At 42.7% G+C, this 17,803-nt stretch overlaps 1 protein-coding gene across 5 annotated transcripts in view; it reads left to right on the top strand.

Annotated features, from left to right (window-relative positions):
- Positions 1 to 17,803, top strand: part of POL{LAMBDA} (DNA polymerase lambda (POLL)) — a 68,509-nt gene that overhangs the window by 24,992 nt on the left and 25,714 nt on the right. The window lies entirely within an intron of this gene.

Raw genomic sequence — 17,803 nt, 5'->3', positions numbered from 1 at the left:
TCTCAAATTGCAACACCATATTGTTGTGTGTGCAAAGCCAACTGTCAAAAGCTTGTTTGTAATGAAGAGAAGAGGAATAGCTCATTACTTACTCAGTATCAGATAATTCCAGCTAGCCGGATATTGCAATGAAGTTACCAAGAACCGTTATAGGAGTGGAGCTGTAGTATCAATGGAGAGATATAAAGGGTGAGAGCTTCAAGATTGACACGTCTTTGGAAATATGTTGCAGAGATGCTCCAGAGAAATTCATGTAGTTTGGAGAGAGGGCTAGTTACAGAAAGTGCGAAGTATGCTACAGGAAATCTATAGAGAAGTGTGTGAATGGGCTGGCAAGGAGAATCTCTGAGACAAAAGAGAAATGCAAGCTTTAGAGAGGTCCAAAGGAAGGCTTGGGGATGGATACAATGTGCAGAACCAGAGTGCAATTCTGAAGGGGAAGTGCAGAAATGCACAGAATTGCAAGTTCAGAGGAAGTGCAAAAGTCCAGAGTGAAATAGAAGTCTAGGGAGGAGGACGAAGTGAGTTCTTGAGAGGGACGCAAGTTTGGAGGGAAGTGAGAAATGCAGAAAACTATGGAGAGAGAGGGTAAAAATGCAGACTAGGGAGAAATGCTGCTAGAGAGAAGAGAGGATGCTAGAAAGAAAGATAGATATATTAACTTTTGCTAAGGCCGAAAATGGCCCATGAGACAAAACTGTGTACAATCATCAATGGTAATAGTCCTCGGATATCAAAGTGTGACATGCTAAATGGTAATCAGCGATATATAGTGCAGAGCAATGCATAAAGTGTTATACAATACAATGCCCATATACCTGTCTAGCTCTATCTGGTTAGGATTGGTGGGTAAAGTCATATATCCTTGATGAGAGAGTATATGGGTAGCATTTGGACTGGATCCTCAGCTTTATGAAGTGCTGTTCGTGTTCCCAGCTGATCTCCATTATCTATCTGTGGTGTAGTGTCATGAGGACATGTATTTTTGAAACCTCACTTAACGTGTGGATTAATTTTTAATCACATGGTTAAGTAAATGTTGCACATGTGAGGTGTAATTGGAGTTAGAGTAAATTTACGAGCCTAGGATGACCCAAGGAAATCACGGGATGTCAAAGGCAAAAGTTGCTATAAGTTATGCCGCGCAAGTACTTGGTGGTGTTTGGTGCCAGTTTTTGGTCTAGGTCATTCATTTGACCTTAAGTGTCAGTTGGTGACACTAGGGAAGTGGCATTTAATGGTCCTTAACACCAATTTGATGGTCAAAGATGTCGCAAAGGCACTCGGGAATGGAAGTTGCCTAGCCAATTTAATTATTGGCCAGTCAAATTATTTTTTAGGGCACCAAAATAATTATTAGATTAATTTTCAATATTAAAGACTGAAAATTAATATTTAATTATGGATAACGCTGGAAAAACCATTTGGGAAGGCTGCCACTCGTTAAAAATGCCCATACAAGATTGAAAAACGTCTTTAGAGGTTGGAGAGGCATTTTTAGTGTATTTAACTTACAAGAGAGAGGGAGGAGATGGTGTTGGTGTGATTTGCAGCCATTGGAGGACCTTCTAAGGCAACTAGGGGTAGGAGAAGACCAAGCAACAACAGATGACAGCATCTACAGGTTATTGAGACATGGCAGTAGCAGTAAATGACAGATTTTCTTCAGTTCTTTGCATCTACAAGCTATTGAGACAGAGCAGCAGTAGTAAATGATAAATTTTCTTCAATTATTTGCGAAGAAAGTCTGAATTTTCTCTCTCCTTAGCATCCTCTCTCATCTCCCAACCTTTCTATATATAGCCTTGCTTCGAAGATTACAGCATTGAGATCACTAGAGGCTGAGAAATTTCTGATTTCTCTACTATAAATCCTAATTTGCAGTAGAAATTAGGCTTTAGCAGCAGCCTCGGGAAGTGTACTAGAAATTGAAAGCTCCAAGACTTGGATTCAACAAGGTTGAAGTTTTTTTTAGCCTATGCAAGTGGAGGGACCAACAAATCATTGAATTTGGGGCATAAGCGTGTGTGAAGGGGAGAGTGCGCAATGGAGTGCGAGATCAAGGCGTGAGTTGTAGAGCTGAGCGTTAGAGGGAGTGAACGTAGAGATAGGTGTACCGGTTCGTGATGGTACACAAAGAATAAAAGAATGTATTTATATGTTAGGGTACAATAAGGTTGTGTTCACACCCGTAAGACTATTTACACAGAGACGAAGGGACTTTACACCCAACAACCTCCCACTTAAAGGCCCGAAGTGGTACCTTTAAGCTAACCAACTCCCACTAAATGAATGCAATGCTCATGCTAAGCCAGGGTTGTCTTGGGTTTTGACCTTAGTCAGTGTGAGAAGACTATCATCCAAGACCTGTCAAATAAAGTGGTACCGAACATCTATGTGTTTGGTATGTGCATGGAACATGGCATTCTTAGCTAGACATATTGCACTCTGGCTATCACAACCAAGCACTAGAGTACGTGAAGAAAGACCAAAATCCTTGACCAGGTGGCCAAGCCAAATAGCTTCCTTAGAAGCTTCTATGGTTGAAATATATTCAGCTTTTGTAATACTCAGTGCCACAATTTTTTACAATCTTGAACACCAAGAGATAGCCCTACTAGCCAAAATAAAAACATACCCACTGGTAGATTTCCTAGTGTCAAGATCTCCTGCCATGTCCGAATCACAAAATCCTTGCAACTCTAGTGTACCCTTTCCATAGCATATACACTTTTTTTGTGTATGTTTCAAATATCTGAAGATTTCAATGCTTCCCGATGTGGCTTGCGTTAGACATGAATCTACTAACAACTCCCACTGCATGAGCGATGTCAGGGCGAGTTGCAACCATGGCATACATCAAAGATCCACAAGCTGATGCATAAGGTATACTCTTCATGGCACTAGCAACTGCTGTAAAGAAAAATACCCTAACACAGAAACATAAACAGAAACCGTACGACAAAGCACAGAGCAATAAAAAGAACACCGTTAGTATTAGGGTTAGAGTAACTCAGAGACCATGAACACAGTGAATAAATGAAATGATATGACTACTAATAATACGATGCTCATGTAGCAAATGTTGAGATTCAGCAATCACACTCACTGACAGCCTCTTTGTATGGAGCTTCAGGGCCAAGGACATGCAGGCTTACCTATCCCATATGCACAGTGGTGCCTATTGCAGTTTCCTACTTTCCTATAAAGCATTGTACTTGCTTCCTTTTCTTAATGCAATGATAGTACTCTTTTCTTTTCAGTAAAGTGTCAGTGTCAGTGTCATTGTCCACACACAAGATTGTGTTTATGAGTTCAAGTCTCAATCTTGAAACCTAATTCACTTGTGTGACAGTCAGTGTCTAAGTCTATGTCTACATGAGTTTTCTTCCCGTCTTTGAACCACCATAGCCATGCTCTAGATCCGTGTTTCTCAACATGGTATCAGAGCCCAGTCGGGCATGGCTCAGCTCGGCTTAGCTCTCCTCTGCTCTCTCTCAGCTCATATTAATCTCTGGTCAGCTCAGTTTCATCCCATGACTTCATCTCCCAACTCTACCTTCACTTGAGCTTCCATGGTAGCCATAGCCAGCAGCACCTTGTCAGATTGAGTCGCTTATATCTCACTCCACAGGTCAAATCTCTTGGAGCTTCCTTCTGGAAAAGTGTTCCCCAACTCACAAAGCTTCCTTGTATCACATCAATCCATGATATTTGGCTATCTAAAGCTCAGCATTGTGAAAATTCCTAGTCACTGCCATAGTCTTCAACTGTGACCTGGAGGACATACCCTCCATGGAGCCTTCATATCTCTCTCTGTAGAGCATATCTTCATGAACTCTCTTCTAGACATATCTTCCTCTACTTAGGGCGCTCCCTCCTGGCACAAAAATCGTCCACATTGTTAATCAACCAGCACGGCATTGTCGAAATTCGTGGCTACTGACGAAATCTGCGCCTGATCTGTTCGTCCGCTCTGCGCACGCCGTACATGCTGCGATCTTGACGAGGAGGATAGGGCTTTTGAAGAGCTTGAAGTAAGCTTCATTTCTATAAAAAAAAGTTTTCAAAATGATCAACTACAGCTCCTGCAATCTGCAAAAAACTAGGCCCCTGTCTGAAACCCTAAACTGTCAGCCATAGCTAGTTTCATCAAAGCTCAAAAATCTCATCATTTTCTCTCTCCTGCCACTTGGAACAACCCACTGCCACTCTGATCTACTGTCCCAGCACCAAATCAAGGAGGGGAAGGACCTGAGAAGATTGAAGAAGGATCGACGACCCCGAGCAAGGAAGATTCAAGCTCAAAATCACGTCTCTACATAGTGTGTTTTCACACTACCATTACTTGTGTCTCTTGACACATTGTAATCTGCTCCACTTGTAAAATCTGAGAATCTTGGAGCTGATTTGCTGCTGCTCCAGCCATCCAACATGGGAAAAGACTCTCCAAATGCTCGGTTCAAGGGAGTCGGGTTTCACACCTGGCAAACCCGCATCAAGCTCATCCTGATGAAGAAGGGTCTCTAGGCCATCACAAATGGCAAAGAGAAGAAACCTCGAGATGCGGACCTTGCAGTTACTTGGCAGAAGAATGATGACAAGGCACAGGCCATCATTAAACTGGAATTGGATGACAGCTATATCCATCATGTGGATGCCTGTGACACGTCCCATGACACTTGGGACAAATTGGATACCTTATTTGGTGCACAATCAAAGTCGTCTAAGTATGGTCTATTGATTGAATTTTTTTCACTTGATATGAAGCCTTATACATCCCTGGCATCCCATCTAAATTACATGGAAAGTCTCCTAACCCAGCTTGCAGGGATAAAGCTAAAAATGGATGAAGATGTTTGTATTGGTGTCTTGTTAAAAAGTCTGCCTCCTGCCTATGATAATGTATCAACCACTCTAACCAATATGCCTGATCCTCAACTTGTTGATATTAAAGCCTCTCTGCTAGAGGAAGAAAAGAAACTTAAAAGCAAAGAAGAGCCTAGCACTTCAAAGGATGAACAAATGTTATATGTAAACAACAGATACAAAAGTAAAAAGGAACCGCTCTTCTGTGACTTTTGCAAAAGGACCGGACACACTGAGAAGTTCTGTCATGCTATTAAGAGGTCCCAAAAGGCCTATCTTGCAGCTGTGAAAGAAGAAGAAGACCATGGACCAAAAGATGAAGATGAAGATGAAGATGAAGACCACCAGGATCGGAAGGACAAGCCTCATTAGTCCTTCTACTCTCATTACTCTGATAGACTGTTTTAAAAGCGTTGTATTTCCTAGCCCTAATGCTTCTTGCCATAAGCTTTGTAAACTCCTCATGTAACTTGGCACTACAGTCCCTGTACACTTTGTGAGGCCCTTGTTACAGCCTCTGGATGTCCATCATGTTTTGGTGCCCACACTTAGCTTTTTTTGCGACAGCCTCTGGTGTCTACCATGTTTGTGGTATGCCCACACTTTGCAGGTGGTTCTCATTACAGCCTCTACACACTTTGTGCCTTTCTAGTTGTGATTGAGGAGGGGTGTTGAGATTCAGCAATCACACTCACTGACAGCCTCTTTGTATGGAGCTTCAGGGCCAAGGACATGCAGGGTTACCTATCCCATATGCATAGTGGTGTCTACTGCAGTTTCCTACTTTCCTATAAAGCATTGTACTTGCTTCCTTTTCTTAATGCAATGATAGTACTCTTTTCTTTTCAGTAAAGTGTCAGTGTCATTGTCCACACACAAGATTGTGTTTATGAGTTCAAGTCTCAATCTTGAAACCTAATTCACTTGTGTGACAGTCAGTGTCTAAGTCTATGTCTACATGAGTTTTCTTCCCGTCTTTGAACCACCATAGCCATGCTCTAGATCCGTGTTTCTCAACAGCAAACACACTATGTAGTGAATGAATATTGAATCTCGAACTCCTGTATCTCTAGGATCAGGGCAGGGGTAACGAGCTAGAGAGTGTCGTACTCCGAATGGATCCCGAATTGCAGCAAGGCAGCCTTCGGATGTCGAACACCAACAAACGCTGCAGTGAAAAGTTGGATCTGATGCAGACAGCAGTGAGGAGAGAGAAAGACTAAAAACGAAGCCTACAGGAGAGAGAAAGACAAAACGTAGGTAGGACAGTCTGCAGGAGAGAGAAAGACTGAAAACGCATGCAAGACAGCCTGTAGGAGAGAGAAAGGCTGCAGCGACTGTAGATGGGAGAGAGAAAACTGTCAGGGCGGCAGCTGGAGCCTGCAAACGCAGCAGTTTGTTGGCGCGGTAGGCTGTACGACAGCAATGTAGATGAACAGCAGTCCGTCGCCAGGCAGAAACAACAACAATCAGCGTGGGGAGGGCTGGAAACAGGCACTAGACTGTAGGGAACAGTGATGGACAGCAAGGGCTGAGATGTCCTCCGTGACCGGGGTGTGGGCAGCAAGCTAGTAACACTTGAAACCTGCAAAAACGAGATTGTAAAAGAGTGGAGGGCTAGCTGCCAATTTAAAAAAAATTAGGGTTCTAGATCCTCTCCCACTTAACTTTCTCGATTTGCTCCCCATTTTAGGGTTTTGGCTAAAATAAGCCTAAAATAAGCATGTTTTGGTGCTGTTTAAGTGGCTAAGTGCATTTCTTAGCACAACATCCCCTCTCAGGCCCAAAATAGGGCGAGAAAACTAGGCGAGCTTAAATTTTGATTTACCCCAAGGCATCCCACCCCAAAGCAGCCAGGGCATCGGACAAAAGGTGTACGTCGGTTACCTAGTGGCCTACCAAGACTACAGAGGCGATGGATATCTTACCAAGGGAGCCCAAGTGATCACCCCAAAGAGGTTAGGGCATCGGACCAAGGGTGCTCGTCGGCTGCCCAAGGGCCTACAAAGGCGGATGGAATCAACAATGGACTTGTTTGTTTTGTTTTTTTTGTTTTTTTTGTTTTTTTTTTGAAAAGTGTTTTGAAAATACATAAGTAATATAGGGGCAGCGACCGATTAAGGGACAGATAGGAAAAGATAAAGAGAGTTTTAAAGCCAAGTTATTCACAAAACTAGCAAGCCAATCCCTTGCACTGATGAGGATAAGTGACTAAGGATGATAAAAGTGAGTGTATGTGCCATTCATGTGTTGAATATGTGAGAGGCAAAAAAAATGGTGGGCTTAGCAAGACAAGCAAAGCAAGCAAGCAAGGGTAGGGAAATTGCCTTTAGGAGAATTGCCATGTGTTATGCTATGAATATGGTGGATCCCAGAGTCGACCACTCCAAAAGACAAAAAATGGATAAATGCGCACAGATGCATGTTGACATGAATAGAATGCCAATGCATAGAGTAATGCAAAGGGAGATGCAAGATGTCATGCTCATGCAATATGCTATGCAATGGTGCCACTGGGACATTGTCCTTGTAGGGGAAGCGTTCACTTGTCCAAGTGTCTTTTTACAATCAGGTCATCCTGATAGTGCGGATGAAGTTACAAATGCCCATAATACAATACAAAAGAATAAGTGAATGTAATGTCTAAAAAACTGTAAGTATCATCACTGTCATGATCAAGAGTAGGAGCCGCCCCCTCTCAAACTGGAAGGGAAAGTAAGAGGGAAGCACTCTCTCCCCGTTAAGCTGAAGAAGTAGGGGAGGGTGTACCCAAGCCGATCCTGGATAGCAGGTACTGAAGGACCGGCCGGTTTACTGCTTTGGTTAAGATATCAACAAAATTATTTGATAAAGGCACAAACTCTAGGCGAATAGTACCTAGCTCAACCTGCTCTCTGGAAAAGTGGAAGTGGACTCCCACATGCCGTGTCCATGGTGTGATGATGGGATTGCTCGCAAGGGCAATGGCACTCTGGTTGTCACAGTAGACAACTGTGGGAGAGTCACATGGAAGATGAAGCGCCGCCAGTAAACTCCTCAAATAGATGGCCTCGGTGGTGCCATTGAAGAGAGCCCGGTACTCAGCCTCGGCCGTGGAAGCCGCCACCGTCTCTTGCTTACGGCTGGACCAAGAAATGGGAGCCGTGCCCAAGGTAAAGAGGTAGCCACCATGGGAACGCCGGGTATCACGATCTCCTACCCAATCAGAATCAGTGTACCCCTGTAAACATAAACCAGAACCATATGTCAAGCCATAAGAAAAAATACACCGCAAATAACACAACACACGAAGACATGCAATCCAATATGACATCCTAGGTGCTGTGAAATACTGACTGAGTATGCTAACTAAGTAAGCTAAATCTGGCCTAGTGTGAATTAACCAAAGAAGTTTTCCTACAACAGAACGATAGGTGTGTGTATCGAAGGGCTGTCCTAGGGTATCCTTCGACAAGTGGACAGTAGGATCAATTAGCGTGGCCACTGGCCGTGTCTGATCCAAAGTGTACTGTTCCATAGTTGAAGTGCGTATTTTTGTTGTGACACAAAAATACATCCTCTAAAACGAACTATCTCCATCCCCAAAAAAATAAGACAACAAACCAAGGTCTGTCATTTCAAATGTAGCTTTAAGCTTAGCCTTAATTTCCGCTACGGCAGCAGAATCTGAACATATGATGCGTAAGTCATCAACATATAGTAGGATATAGCTAACCCCCTTTGGAGTGGATCAAACATATAAGTTCAGGTCATAAGGGATAGAATGGTATCCATGAGTGTGTAAGAACTCATCCATTCTATGGAACCAAGACCGCGTCGCTTGCTTCAACCCATAAAGAGCTTTTTGCAAGCGGAATACCGTATCCCTAGGGTTCCCTGAGGGAAAGCCCGGTGGCTGCTCCACATAGACTTCCTCCTCCAAGTATCCGTTCAGGAAGGCACTCTTGACATCCATCTGATGTATCGGCCAGCCGTGGTGAGCGGCGAGCCGAGTAGCAACCGAAAGGAAGTCAACCGTGCAGTAGGGGCAAAGGTCTCTTCATAATCAATGCCGTGCTTCTGTCGAAACCCTTGCACTACAAGGTGAGCCTTGTACTTGTCTAAAGTCCCATCAGCTTTTAGCTTTGTTCGAAAAATCCACTTTGTCCCGATGACTTTCTTGTGGCTTGGACGATTCACCAATGTCCAAGTCTCATTTCGTTCAATACTCTCTAGCTCCCTTTCCATAGCCTCTTGCCATTGAGGGTGCTGAAGAGCCTCCTGCCAGGTATTCGGCTCAGAATGTGCTATGTAATCAGCTCTAAATAGTGAGGCAAATGATGCTTGAGGAGCAAGCCGGATAGATCTTCTAGATCCCTCCGAAGTGGAATCCGGTGGTAGGATCCCCGAATCCCGCATAGTCTGCTGGTACCAGTGAGATAACGGGTCTCGCAAAGGGGGCTTGGAAGGTGAAGAAACTGCGGGAATGTCAAGAGCGAGAAGTAGACCAGGCTCAGTAGGCATGATCTCTGATGATGTGGAAGAAGGAAGCGGATCGGAATCCGGTGCAGAAGACTGCACAATATCCCTCTCGTCACACTCCTCATGCACCCAACACGACGACCGGTTTGGTTATGAACCAGCAGCACCCAAGCAGAAAAATATGTGAAAGCATCTGACTTATGCTTGAGGAAGTACGTCCACATGTATCGAGAATGATCATCTACTATAAAAAAGAAGTACAGCGCGCCGTTCAAAGCAGCAGTGGATGTCAGCCCACAAAGATCAACGTGAATCAATCTAAGAGGCTCCTCAGCTCTATGTGTAGACTGCTGAGGAAATGGGATACGGTGCTGCTTCCCGAGCTGACAGGCTTTACAGACATCTCGAGCTAGCTTCAGGTGTGGAAGGCCCTCAACCAGCTCACGGCGTGACAACTCATAAATGATTCATAACCAAGTTGCCCTAAGCGAAAATGCCAAAGACGCTCATTGTGCGTAGGCTCCCGAGATGTGGCTAAGGCTTGGAAGCTATGGAACACGGAGCCTTCGGCGGTCGGCTCGGTCAGAAAGTGTCATATAGTATAGGCCATTAGGCTGTGCCTCACCGCGAGCAATCACTAAACTAGTCAGAGAGTCAAGGACCTCGACTGTGGTCGCTGTTGAACAGACAACAAGTTCACCCCAACCGGCAAAGCTGTTGAACAGACAACAAGTTCACCCCAAGCTGAGGGACATGATATACATTGTCTAGCGAAGCCAGATCTGGACCCTTGTCATTGGTAAAACTGATGCAACCTTGAGCTTGAATCTTGACTGAGGAGTTGTTTCCTACACGGATCCGCCCGGCTGGAGGGGCTCGGGTACGGAAAATGTCCTCTATAGGAGTCATGTGATGTGTAGCTCCACTGTCCACAATCCAAACTAGAGCTGAAGTGCTCGGCTGTGACGTGTGGGCCTCTGCAGTAACCTCATCGGGAGGCAACTTACTGATGTGGAGGAGACTCGCATCTGATGTCTCTATGGAGACGATATGGGCCTTTGCAGACCAGTCAAACAAGCCCTCTGGAGTTGAGAACGATGTCGATTGAGATGACTGTGCAGTGGCAGTGTGAGTCTGACCTTTAAATTGCCCCTTGCCATCACCCTGCCTCCCCTGCTGGGGGTTGCCCGACTGAGGGGCGGGGGTTTGAGACTTAGGTTTTGGTGCTGTGCCTCATGCCTTTGATCGACACTCGTCATCAAAATGGCCAGCCTTTTGACAATGTTGACAATACCTATTCTTTTTAGGTACATTTTGCCACCCAGGTTTGAGTTGTGACTGGGAGTTTCCTTGAGAATCCCCAGATTGATTTAGCTTTTGAGTTTGATTTTGATTTTGAGTGGAGGTGTGGTTTGGTTTGCCATTCCCTTGTTGCCCTTTCTGAGAATGAGCAAGAAGAGCCCTCTTTGAAGAGGAATTCATATGAAACTGATCGAACAACCGTGCGTAACGCAACAACTGATACTCAAATGCATAGAATGTAGGCATGGTAGGCTTTGAAACTATTCTTTCCACAAAATTGAAGTAATTCTTGGGGAGTTTATTTAGGAACAATGTGACCTGATCGTCAGAGGACTTGGGAGTCCCTGTAGTGGAGAATTCAGCGAGGAGATGCCCAGCTTGACTTTCAAGTCATCCCGGTCAGTGATTTTGAAAAGCTGAAGCTCATGGTCAAGATTAATACGACGGGTCCTATCTCGAGCCACATAGCGGTCAGTCAAGTGTGCCCATCGCTCTGACGCTAAGTCAAAATGTTGAAGCTGAGAATAAAACTTTGGCAATAAGCCCTGCATCAGCTCAACAATAGCAGAGGCATTCCTAGCCTTCCATGAGCGGACGACCTCGTATGGAACAAATGCGGGATCGGGTTGGGTTCCAACCCTTGCACTAGATCCCATAGGTTCTGTGAATCAAGGACATGTCTCATCAAATTCGACCAAGTAGTAAAGTGAGGGGAAAGTATAGTGGACTACATGATAGGATCACCATCATTAATACTAGACATCAGGAACTTTGAGATCTCAAGGAGACCGATTGGATTAGCAATGGACTGTTATAGTCTTTTGCGGACATGAGAGACACATCACAATATCTTTCCAAGCACCCTAGATATGAGTTCACAAGAGAGACCTCACACATATATATAGCAACTTTGTGTGTGATAGATCATAGATGCTAGATTTGAGTAGATAGCTAGAAGAATACATGAGAGATTTGGCAAAGGCCTTGCATACTTTAGCTCTGTACACATTTCATACACCTTGTCCCCATGCAAAACCTGTATTATAAGTTTTAGCTCCTATGCAAAATGCCGCGCGTTCCCCCCCCCTGCCCGGTGGCCCCCAACACCCAAAAGATGACGTGGCTTTTTTGTTTCCGTTTCCCTCAACTATGCCTTGTGTGGAAGGAGGAGGGAGGCTACTTCGTACAAATTGAGGTAGAGATATACTAGTTATTTTTGGGACAGGATAGCAAAAGATCATGGAGAATGTTCCAGGAATGACAATCCCCTATATAGATAATTAGATGATATTGCTTGATGTTTGGCTCCATTACGGGAGACAGTTGTATGATATACCAAGATAGGCACACATGTAGCCTCCACAGACCCATAGGCCAACACAATGGTCCTTCTTCACTAGTAAGGTAGCTAGAGAGGTGATATTCGGAATGTAAGATGATTTGCCTTGTCTAACGACCTATTACATTTTGCTTCTAATACATGCAGCAACAAAAGGTGATCTACGAAACTATAAAATGGAAGGGCATAGGATGAAGATTGTTTAGTGGTAGATCACTTCTCACATGGATGTGACATACTCATACCCATATTGCTGTTAGACATGCTCAATGCTAATGATCCATGGTGCTCAAAGTTGTAAGGTTCCCATTATGAGGAGAAGCCATGTGTGAGCCTAGACATTGATTGGATCCTAACTTGTATGTCAGATGAGGTCTATGTGACTAGATGGCAAAAAGGTGATTGTTGTGGGTTTAACCTTTGGGTTAGATAGAGTAGTTAAGCTAGTAGTAACTCGAGGCACATTGCATCCAGTTATAGAGTGTTGATGTTATCAGAGATTCCTATTTTGGGGTTTGGGGGATATGGAAGTGGCTCCTAGTTAGGGGGTTTCAAGAGGGTGAGTGGCCTCCTAGATGGAGGTCCAAGGGCATTGCCCTTGGCTCGATGATAATTGGAAGAGTAGGAAAGGTTCATTATATAGTCGGTTGGACACCCTGGCAAAGTTCTTTCAATTAGTCTTAACCTTTTTGCCTATCATCTGTCTAGATTACCATCTAAGCTTCACAGTGAAAGTGCATGGGCAGATAGAGCCATCTTTGTATAAGTTTTGTTAGGAATTAAATAAGTTTTTGTTTTTCTCTTATTTGCCGTGTACTCTCTATTTCTTGCTTTGATTTTGTTCATTACACAGTGTAATTGTTTACAATTGGCATGCATATTCAATAGAGTAGGATGTGAGAGATTTTTTGAAATATGGTTAGTTAGACCATGCTATACTCCTACTCTTTAAGAGTGGCAATCCTTTGGTCCCTAGTAACTATAGGACCATCATGATTGGCCACACATTGGCTAAGATATACGGATTGATATTGGAGCATGAGCTGAGATGTAGGGTAGTGGAGCATAGGGGCAAGTTGGTTTTAGACATGGATACACAACATTTGACCATATTCTCACACTCAAGGTGATCAATGAGGATGTTTGGGTGAGAGAGGGCCAGAAACAATGATTTATTGTTGCTTTGTGGATTTTCGCAAGGCATTTAACACAATACCTTGAGCATGTCATGTAGAGATTGTGAGAGATTGGAGTGCTCAGTGTTGGAGGGTATGCAATGGGGCATTTATGTGTTGTACGAGAGAGTGATAGGTCATATGTACACATCTAGAGGGATGTTTGAGAGGATTGAGAGTACAATAGGATTAGAACAGGGATGCCCGCTTTCACCCACACTATTGGGACTATACATAGGTGTTCGACTACATTGATGGGGAGGTGGAGCTAGAGGTACCCTAGTTGGAGTGTTAATATCGATACTATTATATGTCGTGATATTTTACTCATTTAACACTCATTGCAAGGTCTCGTAGTGTCATTTGGATCTATTATATATATTTTGTAGAGAGAGATCTCATACTGAGTCTTGGAAAAATCAAAGTCATGATATTCAATGCTTGGATAGCATGGGTGACCCGATCTATGAATTAGTCACGAGGGTGAGATGCAGTGGAGCATTTGAGAGAATATGTATACTTAGGAGTCACTGTATCTGGCCAGAGATTTTCATTGAGGAGGAGAGCTAAGGCTCGAGTAGCACGAGGCTATATAGCCCTAGGTGCCCTTGAGAGCCAATGTGCCTACATACAGTTTTAGGAACCTCACACCAAACTATGGTGGTTTTGACACTGTGGTCGCACCTACTCTTTTGTATGGAGCTGAGGTTTGGGGTTGCAGCTTATGTCCTAGATGATTGAGCTTGCTCCTTGACTAGATTGGCCTAGAGAGAGACCATTATGATGGTTGGAACTGTGAGAGTGTGCAAAGGAAAGACACAAACATGGAGAGAGAATGAGACAATAGGAAGAAGCAGGAAGGAAGAAATCTGCATTGAGTGAAAATGAATGCCAAATACAAGTGTGGACTGCTCAATCCTTGCACACAGCCCAATGCATTAGTGAGGTCACCAGATCAGGCTGAGAATGATGATGGCAGCAACAACACCGGAGATGGAGGAAAATGCGGGAGTCGGAGGAGCAACTTGCAGAATATGAGCGCCTAAGTGAGGAGTGATCAGCCATAAATAGCTGAATGCCTCCAAATCTGGCTGAATTGCTATAAATGGCCCAAAATTTGGCCGATCTGCTGAAAAATAACATGGGGGCTGCAATAAATGTACCGTCTTGGCTAGTCTAGTGGTAGGCAGGCACTGGCAGGAAGTGTAAAGCAATTGACAAACATAGGAAAAGTGCCAAAAACAAAAGAAATGAACACTAAAATGCCAGAGCTCGAAACTGTGGTAAAAGCCTTCATGGAGGCGGATCCATTGGTGCCAATATCTCTAAGATGCTTGTCATGCTCCAAGACTAACATGGCAAGGTTTTCCCAAAGAAGTGTATCTCGAGTTCTCGAAGTTAGAAGATTGGTGTAGAATACATCAAACTTTGATAGCTGAGTCAATAGAATCATGGTCATGTCCTTGGAAGATGCAGTCCATCTGAGAGATGCAAGCTCATCTCTCATGTCCTCCAATTTGTTGATGTGGTCCTTCTTAGAAAAAGAATCATTGACACTGAGCATCCAAAGTTTCTTATCAAGAGATATGTGGTGAGCAAACGTCTTCTGTTGGTAGAGAGATATTTAATGCATCAAAGATCGCATTGATTTTGTAACCGCAAGACAAATCACAAAAGCCTTAATTGGTAGATGAAAAACACGCAAGAATGAGTATGATATTGAGTAAGTTAAGTATCAAAGAGTATGACACGACTTTATAAACTAGATAAGTCATGAGGTAACTTGGCCAAAAATCACTAGATGAAGTTGTTTTGAAGAAAAAAATACGTTTTTGAAAAAATACACCAAAATTCATGACTTTTTTTATGCGTGGAGGGAGAGAAAGCATAAAATAATCATCCCCATGCCACCATCCAACAGGTAGGCAATCAAAATGCTTTTTTAATAAAGCTCAATTGGCTCTTGACAAGTAGCCAAAAGAATGAATCGACTGCATGCTTCCCCTCATGTCTATAAACACACCCCCTCTCCTTCACAACAAAAGGCAAGAATGAAGACCTCCTGTTGTTGGCAAAATTTCTCTAATTCTCCTATCCATTGAAGCTTTGAAGCAGGAAAGAGAAAAATACCAAACCCCCCCCCCCCCCCCCCTTTTATCTCAACTGAGAGAGAGAGAGAGAGAGAGAGAGAGAGAGAGAGAGAGATTTTCATAAGACATCATATTGTGGAAATTAGAGAGTAAGAGAGTGTGGGAGAGAGATAGGCCTTCTCAAACGTCAGGGCAAAGGCCATTTTGATCCCCTCTTGCTAAACTTCTACCTCATTTTCATTTTCTCTACCACTAAGCGAAATGTTGGCGACATTTTTTTGGACGACCACAAACTCTCCTTGAACTACCGTGTTGATTTCGCTTGACATCCATAGCTCTGTGAGGTCGTAGAAATTCAATAAGCCCATTTGAAGCAAGGGAAGCAAGGAAAGCGGCTGATGGAAAAATGATGCAGTAGGAATTGGCGAAACCCTCGTTACAACAAACCTAAGAGAGGTAACATCTCATCGATTTGGAAAAAATTAATGTTTTATAAGCTTATCACTATATTTAACTTCAAATGATTATAAACGCATTCTAAAGAAAATGCATATGAAATGCTACTTAGGAAAATAACCTAAGTAATATAATAATTAGCTATTCAGTGAAAAGACTCTTTCACTTAGAAAAGGATTATATGCTTGTCATTAAGAAAATATCTTAATTATGGTTTATTTCGTGATATTTATTGTTATTTCCTTAATGATGCATGTGATCAAAATAACAGAAAAATGGTAGACAATGTTAGGGAAGGGAATATTTTATAATTTTTCCTTGAAAGTGACTATCTCTATTTCATTCGATAAACTGACGCATATGAGTTTTATAGTAATTTACAAAAAATCATTTAGTTAATATAATAAAATAATCAATGTATTAAATCAATAGAAAATTATATGGAAAAATATATACTAGACGCGCATAAATTAGGTGCGTAGTAATATAATTTGATGTTTGAAAGATGAAAGAAAAATTAGACTTATGATTTTTGTATTGCCTAGAATGGAGTTTTCAGAAAAACAATTAGCATTGCATTTAGGACATAGCTAAATGAAAATCGATATTTCTAGATGACGTTGAAAGTTCGGCAAATGGTTGGATATCGTCGATTAAACCATAGAATATGAGTAGAATAAAATAAAAATTATTTTCTTGCTAAAAACACATGTAATGTTAATATTTATGATTATATTAGCGAGAGCGTCAATATCATGAGTTGACCCATGTATGAACTAGCGAGAAAATCTAACCTAAAATATCGAGAATGTTGAAGCAAAAACAACTATAAAGTACTCGACAACCGTGAAACTATCAGTATTAGAAAATTAAATAAATATCGGAAGTCTATAGGACTTGTTAGACATTGATAATAATTTGTCGATACAAATTCTAAAGTCTAAACAGACTTGGAAAAGCATTTGAAATTCTACTAAGCGTGGGTTAGGGGAGGGCAGCGCATGAATTGCTTGCCATATGTATAAATGCCCATATTATCTTTTAGGACAGAAATACCAAAATTTTCATAAGGATAAAATAGACTTCTCATAATTAATCAGATTTGCGAAATAACTTGCGGATCCTAAAAAAAAGTTGCAAGTAGGAAGCGAAACCCTAAGAATAAGATGAGACCTTAAAAGAGAAACCCTAGATTTGGGTGGGGCTGCTTTCTATGCTAAAAACACTTGCTGCTGTTTCTTGTTGATTTGTGCACGCGTTGATGGTTGCACAGGAAAGATTGATTGTGCCTGGAGCAGTTAGATCTGATTGTAAATATATAATCAGGATAATAAGAGGAAAGATTGCACTATGCCTCCCCCACGGCTAGATGTGGAACCTTGCTTCAAGGGGGATTGTTTTGTATTGCGGCGAGGAGCTTTGGACTGGCCCCGGCGGTGAGAGGTCGCTCGGTGAGGAATCCGTTAGGTAGGAGGAGGTGGGAATGCGAGGGGGGCGCTGACCATAAATCCCTTGATCGCTCCTAGGAACTGCTTGACCCTTACATGAATCGGGATGGGATCCTGGAGTCCTCGGTACTAGTTAAGGGACAGAAATCTTGGAGGGTTTTTTCTCTTTTGCGCAGACAGAAGGGATTTTTCGGTGAACGGAGGTTCTGCGTAGGCAGAAGGGAAAAATCATGGTAAATAACTTTGCGAAATAATAAATAAATATGTTTTGCCAAAAGACTATTTTCTTTGTCTTTGTGTTGTGTCGTAAAATTACGTGAAGGAACCTGTGATAATGGGTTAATTAATGAAGTTGCTTTTATATGCCATAACTTAATGTGATAGGTAATTAGAAAACTATGGAAAACCATTTGTGGAAAGCGAGTGGGCGAGATCCTTGACAAATCCGTCCTATGGATGGGTGGTCCCGGTAAGCTGGGAGTTTCTCTCAAGAGATTGAACGAAACGTTAATTAGGAAAAATTAGGTAGACCCGAGTGTGACTTACCTAGGGTTAGGTCTTAAAACCTTGATCAGTAATTATCTTAGGGGAAAGGTGTGGCGGCTGTGCCAGAACTCCGGTAAGGTTTCTTGAATCCTAACCAGTTATTGGAAAAAAGCGTTG

The sequence above is a fragment of the Lygodium microphyllum genome, chromosome 5, assembly GCF_053477565.2.
Source record: "Lygodium microphyllum isolate KBCC chromosome 5, Lygodium_microphyllum_v1.1.10, whole genome shotgun sequence".
NCBI lineage: Eukaryota > Viridiplantae > Streptophyta > Polypodiopsida > Schizaeales > Lygodiaceae > Lygodium > Lygodium microphyllum.
The sequence above is the reverse complement of the archived record's forward strand: the minus strand, read 5'-3'. Positions and strand labels throughout refer to the sequence as shown.